This window comes from Lissotriton helveticus, chromosome 6 (genome assembly GCF_964261635.1).
Source record: "Lissotriton helveticus chromosome 6, aLisHel1.1, whole genome shotgun sequence".
In the NCBI taxonomy this organism is placed as follows: Eukaryota; Metazoa; Chordata; class Amphibia; order Caudata; family Salamandridae; genus Lissotriton; species Lissotriton helveticus.
The window spans coordinates 985,914,824-985,931,034 of NC_136067.1; positions in this window are offsets into that span (position 1 = coordinate 985,914,824).

Consider the following 16,211-nt stretch of genomic DNA (forward strand, 5'->3'; position numbering starts at 1 on the left):
AAACTAAAACTGCACCCTAAAACAACCAGTAAACCACAACAAAATACTAACCTATACTACCCCTAATCAAATCCACCCAACTACAAAATCCCTAAAATGTAACTTATATTAAATATTTCCTGATATGTAGAGCAGCAACAGGGAACCATAACTGCATTTAAGCTGTAACAGCCGCAAATGACGTTGATAGACTGAAAAATAAAGGTTGTGGGAAAAAATGACATCTCTTGTTAACTTTTCTATCTTGGAAAAAAAATCATATAGATGTTTACACATACTATACATAATATGCAAAGTGCCACATATTTGAAAAAATGAAAATATATTTTAGACATGTCCTGGTAGTGAGAAACTCCTAAAAAAATTTCACTACTGTGTGGCCTACCCTTCCTCTAGAATAACATTGAGGAGCACTGGACCAATCTGTTCAACTATCCGCCTGAGGTTCATCACCAGTTGGATTGACTTTGTGTCTTCTCCTGCTAAGTTCTTCTTTGCAGCAGCAAATCCTTTTCAGAGGCCCTTCGCCAAGGGTACATCTGGCCTTGTAGAGGTGTCTTTGGCTATAACACGCTGCCTCATCCTGCTGGAGATTTTTGACTTCCATTTCAGAGACTTTGGGATTTATTATAATGCCGTGTGGATCGCCACCGCCCGTATGGCGGTCGCGATCCGCTTGACATTATACACCACCTACCACCCATTTCCCCCCACCATATTACTATGGCGGGGGTACCCCGGTGGATGGGAAGACCGTCTGCTGGTTTTCCACCGGTTGACCAGTCGACCGGGCAGAAAAGGGGATGGATATGGTGGTGGTGTTTGGAAGACACCGCCATTCATATTAGCATAAAGGCAGATCAGTGCCTTTCCATGGCGGCGTTGCCAGCAAAAGCAGACACTCTTCCTTGAGACTCGAGTTAAACCTGCAAGAGTGTGGCAGGCCTGTATTACTGTGCCTTCTCCTACAACCTAAAGTTCCAAATGTTGACGTTGCATGAAAGTCACTCCTGTTAACTTTTATGGCTCTGAGATTTTCAGGAAAGTCTCATCAGCTCCATGGCAAGGGTTCTCAATGAGTCCAATCCATTCGATTTTTAACTGGGTAGCAGGTTCAAAGGATGGCCTACTTTTCTAACCTTTTGTGCTTCTGGGGCAGTACAGGGAGCTAGCCAACTGACCCTTGTCAAGCACTTCCAGTCACTGCATTCAAATCAAAAGATGTTCATTTGTGCTCACCAGGGCAGCCGGGATTGCCGTTCCTTGGCCGGGGATTCCTCCTGTGGGGACTGTCACCGCCTGCCTGCAGCAGCGGCGCCCTCCATTGCCGAGTGCCGACGCAGAGCAGAGTGCGGGAGCCAGCGGGAACCAGGGGTCACCAAACTACAGCCCCCAGCATTCCCTGCGGCCGGAAGCCACGCACCGCGATTTGGCGCCAGGCGGCGCTTGAAAACCAGCACAACCCCCGGCAGAGCGGGGGAATCATTTGTGCTGACCAGGGCAGCCGGGATTGCCGTTCCTTGGCCGGGGATTCCTCCTGTGGGGACTGTCACCGCCTGCCTGCAGCAGCGGCGCCCTCCATTGCCGAGTGCCGACGCAGAGCAGAGTGCGGGAGCCAGCGGGAACCAGGGGTCACCAAACTACAGCCCCCAGCATTCCCTGCGGCCGGAAGCCGCGCACCGCGATTTGGCGCCAGGCGGCGCTTGAAAACCAGCACAACCCCCCGCGATGCGGGAGCGCGCGGGGCAGCGCCAGGCTAAGCCCGGGCAAAGGGCGGGCCCTCTGTGGCCCTCAGAGGCCTGAGGAGGCCGGGACGGGCCACCCCACTTTGTTCCATCACATAGGGAGGTATCGTGCTTCAATATCATTTGACTTTTTTTTGGCATTTCTTTAAACTATTATAAACACGATGTCTATATGGGAAGAACTCAACGCCCTGTGTGGCACAAAGTACGTCCCTGATCCTATAACCTCCCCATCTGTGGATTCTTTTTGTCTCAAAGCAAATGGCCCTGCTGATATAGCGTACAACCAAGTGAATGCTGCGCCCCTGGGTTCCTACAATAGATGGAAGCATGACATCGAAACTAACTTTGGGAGCAATACAAGTAAACAAATACTGTGCACCAATGTTATACCATCACCTGCTAATCCAATAGCATTTATCGAGGACCCGGCCGCGGACAAACTAGAGGATCCTCTTTTGTCTCTAAATACGACTTTATTGGCCAAAATTGAGCAACTGCTGGTTGCTACCATCTCTCCCTTGGTCACAAAAATGAATGATTTAGGGGAAAGGCTGACCAATATTGAGTCAGTAATAAGAAAGCACCCGCTTCCAGCTACTAATATGGCCACATGCGTCTGCCCTAAACCTACCATCGCCCCCGAAATGTATAAATCTGGCAATGGTGCCACCCAAATACAGCCATCATGCACACCTATTCTAATAGGCCCCAAAGTATTTGTCAAACCTGCTCCAAAAACCCATACAGTGGCTAGATCCGCCTTGGCAAGAATGCCACATATCAACCTGCCCCCTGAGGCCGCCCCGTATGTGTCTGTCCTCTCTGGGGTCCCTGCCCTCACCCAGGGAACACGTGAATCCCAGCAGGATCTGCTAAATAAAACAATCTATTGGCTAAAAAAGAATAGACCCTTGCCGCCGGGGCTAGACGGGGGTATTTAGAGTGTCAGGAGGGTGGGATGGTTAGGGACGCTGCCCAAATGCACTGCTGGGGATCTGGTACTAATTAAATTTAAAAACACCAATGTTGCCCCCTTTTTACGAGTTTGTACCCCCAAAGGAAGACAAGGCACAATTCGCATTTGGGATCTGTATGATTTTTACCCGAGCTCCCCTCACATTACATAGGACTAACTTCTAAGCTTTTAATGGTAACTGAATCTTGCACAATAATTGTTGAATGATGGTTTTTTACTGTGTCTATGAAATGAAATGTCTACGTTTTTTTAAATTTTTTTTTATTCCTGTATTGTTTATGCTTTTATGATTTTTAAACTAAAAATCGAATAAAGCTTATTTGAACTTGATGTTCATATCTAGTCATTTTCACAACCAGACATTAGACATGAAAAAACAAGCAGACATCCTTTACTTCTTCTTTGCTTGTTTTCCCAAATTTCAGGAGCCAGTAATTGGCAGCTTTCTCATGCTCCATAAATGTATTTTTACCAAAAACAAGAAATCACACTTTTAACGAACACCCACTTCTTCTTACTAAAAAATGTCCCAGGAGATTTTGCTCAATAGGATGGAGGCCAGGCTGCCCTCTCTCAATATTCTAGAGCCTTCCCAGGTTCAGCTCTATGGAAATGAAGAACCACCCCACTTCCTGATGTGGGAACACATATCTTACCTTATGAGGACGAAGGATTTGCTGGAACCCTTTCTTATTCCATCTGTTCGGGAGTCACCCAAATGTGCTTTGCCAGGTAAGGGTTTGGTTAAACACCATCTGTGTTTTTACCTTTTAAAATTGCTTTATCGTTTCTTGAAAGAGCACCTTTTCACAACTTGTGGGATGCCAATTACTTCCACTGCAATGTAGAAAAGAAAGGCAGAATTGTATTTTTTCACTTTCAGTCCTGAAGGCAACAAAAAGTATAATTTTTAAAAGATGACTTTATGTTAAAGATATCAAAGACCTACCTTCACAACTGATCTAGATGCTTGATAGATAGTTTAAAAAAATGTCCATCTAAAACGGAAAAAATAGGACTGTATTCACAATCAAGCCTCTCCATAGGAAAATAACTTAACTTTAGACACACACACACTGAAATCTACATTTTGAAGCTGTTCACAGTAGAGCAATACTTCTCCTTAATGCATGACATGTCTTTCTTGTATACGCTAATGACTCAACCCTGTGGGCTACAAGGCACACAGATGGAAAACCTATTTTATTTTTTTTAATTATTTTTTTATTTCAATCAATAACATGAATCATCATACCATGCACATCAATACTTTAGGTAAATAACCCTACCCCCCATTTCTTACAGAAACATTGACCCAACAAATGTCACTTCTGCTGCTTATAACTAACATAAAATCCTCTGACTTCGTCATGTTGTGGATTGATCTTTTCTCCTGGATCAGGTGTTTGTTAAGCGCGACTTCTCCCCCGTAAGGGTCTCTAGGCATTGGAGGTGTGGGGGGTCCGCAGGTTCCAGTCTATCAAGAAGGGTGTCTGTCGAAGAGCCAGGTTTTGAGGTTTCTTGCAAAGATAGGGAGCGATGTTATCTGTCTGAGGTGGAGCGGAAGGTTGTTCCAGGCCCTGGCCGCGCGGAAGGAGAAGGAGCGGCCTCCCGATCAGGTCTTTCTGGTGTGGGGAACCACAGCATAGGAGAGCTGGGCTGATCGTAGGGTCATTTGGTGTGCGTGGAATTTGAGTCGGCTTTTCAGGTTTGCTGGTTCAGTGTCGTGGAGGGCCTTGTGAGTATAGGTTAGCATCTTGAAGTTGACTCTAGCTTCGATGGGGAGCCTGTGGCCTGTGCGCAGGTGCTGGGAGATGTGGCAGTGGCTTGGCAGGTTGAGGACCAGTCTTGCGGCGGCATTTTGGATGTTCTGTAGCTTGCAGGTGAGGTTTTTGTTTATTCCGGCATAGAGTGCGTTGTCGTAGTCGAGCCACCTGGTGACCAGGGCGTGAGTGACGGTCTTTCTGTGTTTGAGGGGGATCCATTTGAAGGTCTAACGTTGGAGGTGGAGGGTGTGGAAGCAGGAGGACAAGACGGACTTGAACTGACAGTCCATTTTGAGCTCTGAGTCCTGGATGATTTCCAGGTTGCGTGCATGGTCCGTGGGGGTGGGCGAGCTTCTGAGGGTGGGGGGCCACCAGGTGTCATTCCAGGCATCTGGGTTTGGGCCCTTGATGAGTACTTCCGTTTTGTTTGTATTTAGTTGTAGGGGGCTGTTTTTCAACCATTTGGCGACGGCTTCCATGCCTTCTCGAAAGCTGTGTCTGGCGGTGTTGGGTTCGTTGGATAGGGAGAGGATGAGTTGGGTGTATTTCTGCGTATGGGACAATGTTGAGTCCGTAGGTTCTGACAATGGGGTGAGCGGAGCCATGTAGATGTTGAAGAGTGTAGGGCTGAGGGAGGACCCCTGGGGGACTCCGGAGGTGGTAGGTGTAGGGTCTGAGAGGAAAGGGGGGAGTCTGACCCGCTGCATTCTGCCAGAGAGGAAGGGGCGGATCCAGTCGAGGGCCTTGTCTTGGATTCCTGCGTCGTGGAGTCTGCGTATTTGGGTGCGGTGAGAGACTGTGTTGAACGCCGCAGAAAGGTCGAGGAGGATGAGGGCTGCTGTTTCTCCTTTGTCCAGTAAGATTCGGATGTCATCTGTTGCGGCAAGGAAGGCGGTTTCCGTACTGTGTTTTTTTCTGTAGCCGGATTGGGAAGTGTCGAGAATGGTGTGCTCTTCGATGAATGTGATTCGTTGGCTGTTGATGGCTTTTGAGGTTCCGTGGTTTTCGGGACCGGACTCCATTTTGTTTAAGTTGTTTGTGAAGCCATTTTTGTTGCCCTCACGTAGGCCTATGGAGGTAAACGAACGAACCAAGTTGCATGGGCTTCGTTGTTCATGTATGCATTAACAGGCCCTTTTCGACTTGTGAGTGAACTGCAAGATGCTGACCCCGTCACCTGAAACTGACCCTTCCACAAAGTCAATTTTCCTAGTTGATTGTTGTCTGAGATTACCAATCAATGTTCAAGATATCGTTAACTTTTAATTTCTTGCACATATCTTATCCTACTCAACATCTGAATTGTTTCTTTCCTTACGACTTTTCATTACTTGGGTAGTGCTTTCAATTATGGGTTTGTCCGGCTTGTGGAAATTGAATTTGGGACAGTCCTAATAATTAACTTGTGGGTTGGTACAATGTAAAGTGAGCTTTTTGGAATGTAATAATGTATGTGAAAATGTACTTCATTGGTTAGAATTTGCCGCAGTGGGTGTGCATTTGTAATTAATCGAAAACAGCATAAAAGGTGATGTCTTGCTCTATGAAAATTGAACAGTCTCCTGAGTTGTACACCGTGTTGTATTGCTTGGTTTACTGTTACTAGCTGCAGCTAATAAATTTGATCTCTGACGCCACTTAGAAGTATTCCGTGTCTCTGTTTGCCAAGACAGGAGAACCCGAAGACTTTGGGCGTGTCCCTGGCGCCGCTGGGTTCTAAAACCCGGTTCTTCAGTTGGCGCCCAACGTGGGGCGACTTCAGCGGTACCGGTCCAAGCCCGAGGATCGTGAGGAGCTACGTGAGGAAATTCTGGAGGACTGCCGCCACTTCATTGACCCCTGCATGTCGACGTGGACCGAAGGTCTTTTCTGCGAGGTTTCCCGCTTTCCGACGGCTACGAAGGACTGCTGCCCTGACTGTCGCCCTGCCTTGGACCCTTGATTGATCCTTTGTAAAGCGAGACGATAGACGGTCTTCTGGTGGTGTGACAGATATTTGGTTAAGTATAAGTGGGTCGCTCCCACGACTTTGTTTTGGTTCTTGGTTTTGATTTGATTTTTGCAAAAATCGAAGCCGAGGGGCTCGTATATTTACGAGTGTATCGATAGTTGATAACCCCTTGAAGTTTGAAGCTAGATTAGTGAGCTATAAGATGCCTGGTCTTAGCAAAATTGGGAAATGGTTTAGTTGTGGTTGCAACAGGGATTCCCGATTGGAGGATTCGTGTCCGATACCTCCGGTTGGAACTCCGACTTATGAGCTCTATTAAAAACACGGAGTGGGTCCTATCACTTATAATGAAGTGTGGGTCCGCTATACAAGGAAAGATGGTGTTTTACGATTGCCCCAACATGGTAGTTTCGAATTAAATATTTTAGATAATCTGGAAGTTGCGCTATTTAAAAAGAAAGCCTGGCCGGCAATGTTTGACTCTTTCCACCTTTGGCGAGAGGAAGCCAAACAGCGAGAAATTAAGCAAGCAAAGAGAGATAGGAAAGATAAGAATATGTCAGTACTACAAGCTGCTAGGCAGTTTAAGGAAGATGGAGAAGAGCGTGCGAGTGAAGTCTCAGATAGACAGCGTTGTATGGCCATTGATAAATGTTATCCGGCCTTGCCGCCTTCTCCTCCGAAAGTAATTGAAGATCTTGAAAAAGATCCTTTGATCTCTCATTTACTGAGATTGCCACCCCCTTATGTGCAGGGTGCTACTGCGCCTCCATTACCCCGGTTGTTGCACCCTTTGTTGTTCAACCTCCTGCTGTTGTTCAGCCACCCAGTGCTCCACAGATGGTTTTGCCTCCTACTGCGCAACCCACTCTAGGGTCGCAAGCTTTGCTTCCAGCTTTGCCTCAAACTCTTTTGCCTTCTGCTTCTGCATCTCAGACTCCTACTGCTCTTGTTCCTACTTTGTCTCAAGATTTTAACTTCCTTGTTTTTACGCCTACTTCTTCTCCTTCTGCTCGAAAACGAATGACCGAGACTGTTGCTAATCTGTTGTCTCCATTGTGTGGGTCACTGAGTATGACCCCTGTTTCGGAACGTAAGCAGAGTCGTAGTCAGCTTCCTGGTCCCGAGGACCGGACAGTGTTGGATTTGTTGGCTCGTAGATGGATTTTAAATCCTTCCAAGTATAATTTGCCAACAGTTATGGATGTTTTCTTTCAGTGGGAGCCGCCTAAGCAAAGGTATGTTTTTGATGTAATGTGTACTTTTCTCCATCAGGAATGGTAAGATAATGAGTTGGGTCCGATTCCGCAGGAAGTGCTTGATGTTCAGTCCGAATTTGCTAACGGGACGATAGTGGAGTCTGATGTTGAGGAAGCCGTAGAGACGATACTTGTTTTTAGGTCTAGACTACCGCCTAAGACATTGTACGAACCTGATTCCTCTGTTAGGAGGAAAGTGAAGCAGTATCCTATGAGAGAAGTTCCCCCTGTATGGAGAGAGGCAGTTGCTGCTAATGTTAATCAGGGTATTCAGGCTGTAGAGGCCCATTTTCAGCGAGTGTGGGTACATGTCCCTTGGAAGAGAGCAGAGGTCTTGGCTCTTAAGCAGACCTTACCTGACCCTCGTAAGAATCCTGCTGGTTATTACAAGGAGTTGTCTCAGACAGTTGAAGCGTGTATTATGAATTTAGCTGACATAGATATGCTAATGGGTAATGTAGTTCCTCAACCTTGGTGGGCGAAGATTCGTCATGAGAATCATGCGCAAGAATTAGGAGATACGTGGGCTAATATTGTTGCTGCAGATGGTCGGCAGGTAGGAGGTGCCAAACCTGAGCCCTTAGTTGCAGAATTACCTGGTAGGATTATTAATTTAATGAAAACGATGATGCCTCCTTTACGAGTGAATTGGGACAAGTTAGCAGCATGCAAACAAAAGAAAGACGAGACTGTGTCTGATTTCTTCACGAGGTTTGAGGAAACATTTATCGATCATAGTGGTCAGGACATGAGTACGGAAGGTGGTCAAACATTGTTTGTGGACAAATATGTCTTTAATTTGCTTCCCGAACTTTCTAATAAGTTAAAGGACTCTGAGAGTTCATTGGCTGTTTCTTTGTCGGCCCAGATATTGGCTACTGCACAATATTATGAGAATGGGGATAAAGATAAGAAGGATAAAGCAGAGAAGAAAACTAAAGATTTAAAGACGAAGGTTCTTTTGCAGCAAGCTTATCCGCCTCGTCAGAATTAGCCTCAGTTTCAGCAACCTCCACAGTTTCAGAGATTGTTACAGAAACCTGAGCCTTATGCTCCGCGATTCTTTCCTGGTCCTAATCAGTGTGCTTATTGCAGAGAGGAAGGTCTTTTTTTTTCCTTTTTTTTTGGTCCTCATTTGCCACATTAGTTTTGTTTCCATGATGAAGTCGAGTGGTATACGAGCGGGATGCTGTCTCAGCTAGTGAATAGCTGGTAGGGCCCAACTTGACCCTCGATACTTGACCCTCAGCTCCTCCGTCTCAACCAACTATAATTCACCAGACAAAAACCAATCAAGAAAGGAGTGGATATTTCCACAATGATAACATGCCCTGAGTTAGGTCTAAGTGGCTTAATCATTGGACCCAGGAAAAAAAAAACCCCGGACACTCGGTGCGCCCAATTTAAAAGTTGCCAGAACGCCTTTTTGTTTGAATTACCAGACGTACCCAGGTCTAATCTGGAGACCATTAATATAGAAGTGTACCAATCTTCGATTGTAGGAGGCAAAATGTCTTTCCATTTTCTGCATATCTCCCTTCTGGCAAGCAAGATAGAATACAAAACTAGCTTCTTCTCTGAGCTTTGGAGACCATCCAAAATACCAAAGATAACCAGTGGGAGATCGAGGACTATATTCAAATTCAAGGATAAAGACAGAGTTCTTTTTATGGCCTCCCAAATTGTTGACAAAATGGGGCACTCAAAAAACATGTGACAGTCTGAAGCGGCTACCAAACCGCATTTAGGGCATGTTACCAGGCTCCCCTGGGTAAACTTCGAAAGCCTTAATGGAGAATAATAGGCCCTATGAATGGTGAAGATGTGATTTCTATGGAGCCAAGATGGTTTCACTACCTCCCACAACATTCCACAGGATAGGCTCCAGAGCTCTTGCAGATTACAACCCATTATGGTAGATGACCAAAGCTTTTCCGGTAATGAAAAAACACCATCCCTTTCTTCCATAATCAGCTTATACCAGGATTAAATTTCCTTTTTGGCAGGAGGTTTATCGACCAAGGAAGATATTAACTGGCTGTGACCACATAGGGGAAATTTATTTCCACGGGTTGCCCGAGAGACATATGCGTGGGACCAACTAGATATTTGCATATGCTCGAACCTAGCAAAGTTGGGGCCAATGGTGTTTCTAAGGCAATCCCACGGGAGCAGTTCCCCTTCTGTGAACAAGTCGCCCCAAACAGCCAACCCAGCTTCCTTAATCGGGGTCGCAAGACTGTCACTCCAACAAACCGGACTCTCGGGGAGATCCCAAAGCGGAGTCCTACTATTGTAGTACCCTACCTTAATAGTTTTAGTTATCTGTGCCCACATTTTAGCCATTCCTTGCAGAATCTTCAACTTAATTTTTTTTTAAAACTTGGGGTCCCCAAACTTGAACAGAAACCCTGATTGGCTGACACCTTCTCCTGTAAGAAGGGTGGAATACAAAGAGCCTGCCCCATACTCAGATGGATTTTTTAAAAGCACTCTGACATGAGACAGTTGGAATGCCCATGCATATGTCTGAAAGTCTGGGGCAGCGATTCCACCCTTTTCTCTACGCCTCCTCAACTTTTTCCAGGAGATCCTCGAGAGGCGCTTAATCCAAATAAAGGAATTAATATCAGATTGTAATTTATTAATTAATGAGGGATCAAAGTATAACGGAATTGTGTTAAAAAGAAAATAAATTTTAGGCAAAATAGACATTTTAATTAAATTAACCCTTCCTAAAAATGATAGAGGAAGTTGTGCCCATGACAGTAATAATTTACGGCATTCCTTAGCTACAGCTACAAAATGTATCTTGGCGATCTGATTGATATCCTTAATGATGTTGATGCCCAGATATTTCAACTTATTTCCAGGACGTACTGTGATATCTGCTGGAACCTGATCTACGTTCCATATCAACATCTCCGTCTTATCAGGATTGATCTCGTACCCGGAGATTTCACCAAACTCAGAGGCCACCTTTAAGACTGCAGGAAGTGCAGTGTGTACCTCTGATGTATACACCAGAATATCATCGGCGTATAGGGCCACCTTTCTCTCCCACCCCTTACCCATGAACGGTCTGATGTTAACATTCTCTCTTAAGCACTGGGCAAATAGTTCAATGTATAGATCGAACAGGAGCGGGGAGAGAGGGCAGCCCTGCCTTGTACCTCTCGAGATGTTCAGTGGCTCAAATAGGATGCCATTTACCAAAATACGGGCACTGGGGTTCTGATATAAAAGATCAATTGCCCGCCGCATTTTTCCACCCACGTTGAACTTTGCCAAGGCCTCCGACAGGTAAACCCAGTTCACCCTGTCGAAGGCCTTGGTTGCGTCCAACGTGAGGACTGCTAAGGGAAGGGACTCCAGAGAGCCCATATCTATTGCCCCTATTAAATCATAAGTTAACTCATATAACTGTCGTCCCTTCACGAATCCCTTCTGATCTGAGTGAAGGATTTCAGGAGCCACCGTTGCGAGTCTTTTAGCAAGTATTGTGGTAAAGATTTTATAATCCACATTTAGGATTGATATGGGTCTATACGACCCACATGAAGTAGGTGACTTTCTGGGCTTTAGGATTAAAGTTATAGAAGCATTATCCCAAGATGGTGGAGGGCGAATGCCGTCCTGTAAAATTTGGTTAAATAAAATTGTCAAAAAGGGGGCTAGTTCTTGCTCTAATTCTCTATAAATTTCTGCTGGTAGACCGTCCGGTCCTGCTGCCTTTCCCTTTTTTGCATTTTGAACAGCTTTCCGAACTTCTCCCTCTGAAATTATACTATCCAAGAACTCGCTCTGTTCTCTTGATAGGGCCGGCAGGGCTATTTGATTCAGCCATTCCCTAATTTGATCAGGTTCAGCAGTTTTATCTTCCTGATATATATCCTTGAAAAATTCTCTAAAAGCCTGTCTTATATCCAGGTCTGATGACCGTGGAACGTTATTGACCATGATCAAGTCTTTGTTATTACGAATTTGATCAGTTTTGGATTTCCAGGCCAATAACTTCCCTGCGCCCTCACCGTATTCAAAATGGGCGATCTTACTAGCATCCCATCTTTCTTGAAAACGCTGGTTTAAGACTGAAGTTAATTGGCCCTTTAGAGAGAGAAGCTTATCATGTAGGCCTGACAAGAAAGTTGCTGAGGAAGCCCAGTTGATATCAATGTCGTGCTGGACTTTAGCTATGTTTGCTTCGACTGAAGCCACCGCCTCCCTATATTCCTTCCTTCTATAAGACACCTTGGCGGTGATAAGGCCTCGTAAAAAATGCCTTTAGGGAATCCCAGACTATACCATTATCAGCTGACCCAACATTTTCATTAAGAAAATGCTGGACCTCAGTTTTAAGAGATAGGACGTCATCGGGGTGGGAAAGCAGGGAACGATCAAATGTCCAGCTCCTAGTTGAAGCATTGAACGCCACCAAAAGCTCCAATACTACAGCCGCATGATCAGATAGATGTATGGGAAGATAATGAATATTCATAACACCAGCAACTAAAGTATGACTAATCAATACAAAATCAATCCGAGATTGATGGTGGTACTTGTAATTTCTAAAAGAAACCCCCTGCTGAGTCCCAGACCTTTCCCTCCAAATATCCACGTACCCAAACTGCTTCATCGAGTTAAGCAAACAAGTCCTGGATTTTGAAGGGATACAGGAAATTTTGCGACTTGTCTAGAATTGGATCAAGTACAATGTTGAAATATCCCACAAATATTACTGGTTCGGGAAAAGATAGAAGATGAAAGAAAATGGTCTCTAATACTGAGGGGTCATCTTGGTTGGGGCCATAATACCCCACAAGTGTAAATTGGGCCCCCACGATATTTAATAAGGCAATGACCCATCTGCCACCTGGGTCCGCCATGGAGGTTATCAATCTAGCCTTTAGTTGTTTTTTAAAGATCAAGGACACTCCCCTAGTATTTGTGGATTGGGAGGTGGAGACTGCAAAGTCAATCCACCTATTTTTCTTTACCAGTATATCCAACTCAGATTGAGTCAAGTGAGTTTCCTGGAGCAGAATGACCCGCGCATCTATATCTCGAAGATACTGAAACAATTTTCTAGCCCTGGGTTTAGTCCGCAGGCCATTTATTAATTTATTTGTTCCAGGAAAATATTTTTAGATTAGCCATACCCATAGAAAAAAGGGACCAACCAAGTTCTCACCAGATAATGACACTGATACCCAGGAAAGCCGTTATACCATTCTAACCAAGACAAACTCAGCTGTAGATCATGAAGCGACCACTGAACTTCATAATAAAAAATCGTACTGGAATGACAAATGAGGATTTTTTTTGCTTTTAACCCCTCCAACTCGTCCTCCCCGCCCATTACCTCCCCCCCTCCCGTGAAGAACCCTAGATGTATCTAACCGGATCAAATCCAGTAGATGGCACCCCCCTACGGACCCCTTCTAGCCCATCCGGTCCCAACCTGACCCTAATACCCAACACTTGAGTTTAAATTAAGCATGGGCGGAAAATCCGTTACGCTGGCGGATTTTACGAATTTTCGGTAAATTCGCGATTCGCGAACTCCCGCGAATTTACCACGAATTCGCAAATCCGCGAGCGGCGGATTCCGGGGGCAAATGTTCAAGCCTTGCTGGCCTGTTGTAACTATTTTACGATGGCGCCGGCAAGCTGCCAGCGCCATCCTAAAATAGTTACTAAGTTAGCTTCAACAGGAAGCTCTAATAGATAAAATAAAGCAGGTGGTCGAGCACCTGCTTTATTTTATCTATTAGAGCTTCCTGTTGAAGCTAATTTAGTAACTATTTTAGGATGGCGCTGGCAGCTTGCCGGCGCCATCGTAAAATAGTTACAACAGGCCAGGAAGGTGTGCCTTCTTCCCAAATCTACCGTCGAAAATCAGCTGTGATGCTGGATAGAGAGGCCTTTGCATCCTTGACTTTCACGAGCGCAATCCTCGTGCTGTTCCTGTGGCCAGGAGCTTCTGTATCTTCATCTGCTGCTCTGATCGGTCTCTGACCTTTTATACACACAAGAGGCATGTGCACTCGCATGGAAGCCCCGTCCGTTTGGCCCCGCCCACACACTCGCGGTGTGCACCGTCTTCCCGCCATTTACCCACTATGATGGACAGCTCACTCAAGGGACCCCTGCGCCCTTCGGCGCGATTGCATAGTAACACACACCTGGTCGCTGTAGACAACTCTCTGGCACTTTAGGCAGCTGTAGTGTAGTAAAAGTAAGCATGGGCGGATTTTGCGGATTCGCAATCCGCGAATTTGCGGATTTGCGGATTCGCGGATTGCGAAAATCCGCAAAATCCGCAAATTCTCGCGGATTTGCGTATTTTTTTTGGGGGTGTGTGTTCGCACGGGTTTCTGCAAGTTCGCGAGGGTTTTGTACAATTTCGCAAATTGCGAACTTACTTGTCGGGTCGCCAGTTTTGCGAACTTGTTGTTTCTACGTTCCCAGCCTGTTTGCAAGGCTTTCTTCATCACTGCCACCCTCTGTCACCACTGGCACTCTCTTTGGTCACCCATGCCACCCTCTGGCTCACCCATGTCACCCTCTGTGTCATCACAGCACCCTCTGGTTCACCAGTGTACATTATTGGGGCAAAGCAAAGCACTGCCATCCTCTGTCAACACTGGCACTCTGGTTCACCCATGCCACCCTCTGGCTGGCACACCCATGCCACCCTCGGTGTCATCACAGCACCCTCTGATTGACTAGTGAGTGTACATTATTGTGGCAAAGCCAAGCACACCTGCACTAAGTTTTGCAAACAACAACACCTGCCCTGCCCCAACTGACATTAATGAAGGCTGGCACCTGCTTGTCTGCTCCCTTTCCTTTTTGTTGCAATAACAGGATGCAATGGCATACTTGTAACTATTCTGTGACTGTCAGAGCAGGGTCACACAATAGTTGCAAGTAGGCAACCGGATTCTGGAGGGCCCCTTCAGGAAGCACTACAGGTAAATGGTTACAAATGATGAGCTCGAACTTTTGCACCTGCTCGTTGGTTTTGCTTTTGCAAAACTCGTTTTTCGGAAATTTCGCCCTATTCGCGAGGCGCGGCGTCGTGCGAAATCGACCGTGGAAGCCGCGAACTCGTGCGAGTTACCCCAAGGTTGAGTATGGGCGCCGCCATTTTGTTTGCGTGACGTATTTCCGTTTCCGCCCGCTATGTGTAATCTCGCGCAATGAGCGCCTTGCGAATGCAAGTTCGCACGAGTTCGCGAGAGAAATTGCGTGCAAACTTACTTACACGCACGTGTTCGGGCCGCCATCTTGTTTTTCATTCATTCCTATGTGTCTGGGCATGGTGTTTCTATCCTCTGTATATCTCTGCCATCCTTTGCTTGTTTTAATATTTTTTTGATCTATTTAACTTTTTTCTATCCCTCTATTTTTCTAGGTCTATATTTTTGTGTTTTAGGCTACTTTTGTTTACTTTTCAACTACTTTTTTAAACTTTTATTTCCTTCTTCCCTACTCTTATTCTTTTTCATTTCGTCTCCTTACTGCTAACACCTGCCCAGAACATGGTGAAGACAGCTGTCAAGCTGCCCAAGACGGGCACCGCAGCCCGTGCCCGGCTCCCGTGTGGCCGCTTAAGGGCGGAAATGGTGGTGCCCCGGGAGATCTTCAGCCCTGAGGAGGTGGGCGCACTCGTTTTTTATGTGCAGCGCCGTCTCCCCAGGACCATCGCGGCAGGCGGCAGGATCGCTGCTGGTTATACCAACAGCCAGGAGCGACGGAAGTGGTGGGGGCAGGTGTGCCGGGCCCTTTTTAACATCACGGGGGTCCAGCGCACCTACAATCAAGTGACCCACCGCTGGACCGATATCCTGGACCGAGAGCGCGACCTGCTAGACGTGCTGGGAGTGGAGGTCCCCGGGCTTGGTGAGTAGTAGTAGCAATTTTTTCATCACTCACTACTCTGTTTTTTCTCCTGCTCTGTGTGACTGTGTTATATTGCAAATGTTTGCTTTAACTTTTTTACAAAGAGCAATAATGCTGCTGATTACATTGATAAGAGAGGTAAATTAATATTTCAAAATCTTCTGTGCATTTCAGGTGCACTGTTCTCCTTCTCTGTGGCGGTGCCACTGCTTATTTGTTTTCTATTTTGTGTTCATTTAATTGGGCTGAGTAATGTATGAGTGTTTTTTACAGAACTGCGTAATGCTAGACACAAAGGGGCAGATTTACAAGCCCCTTGTGCCACGTTTACGCTGCCTTACCTGACGCACAGCGACGTAAACGTGGCGCATCCCTGCGAGTCATGTACAACGTGATGCATCTAAGGAGATGCGCCACGTTAAGGCCTGGGCCTGCGCCACAATGGGTGCGTTTCCACGCAGGGGGGGGTGGGGGGTGGGGGGTGGCGGTCAGGCAGCTGTGCGCCTCGCAAAAGTGCCTGCGTGAAATCTACAAGATTTAACGCAGGCACTTCCGCGACGCTGCTACGTCAATTCTTTATGCCTGCTTGCTTGAAGCAGGCGT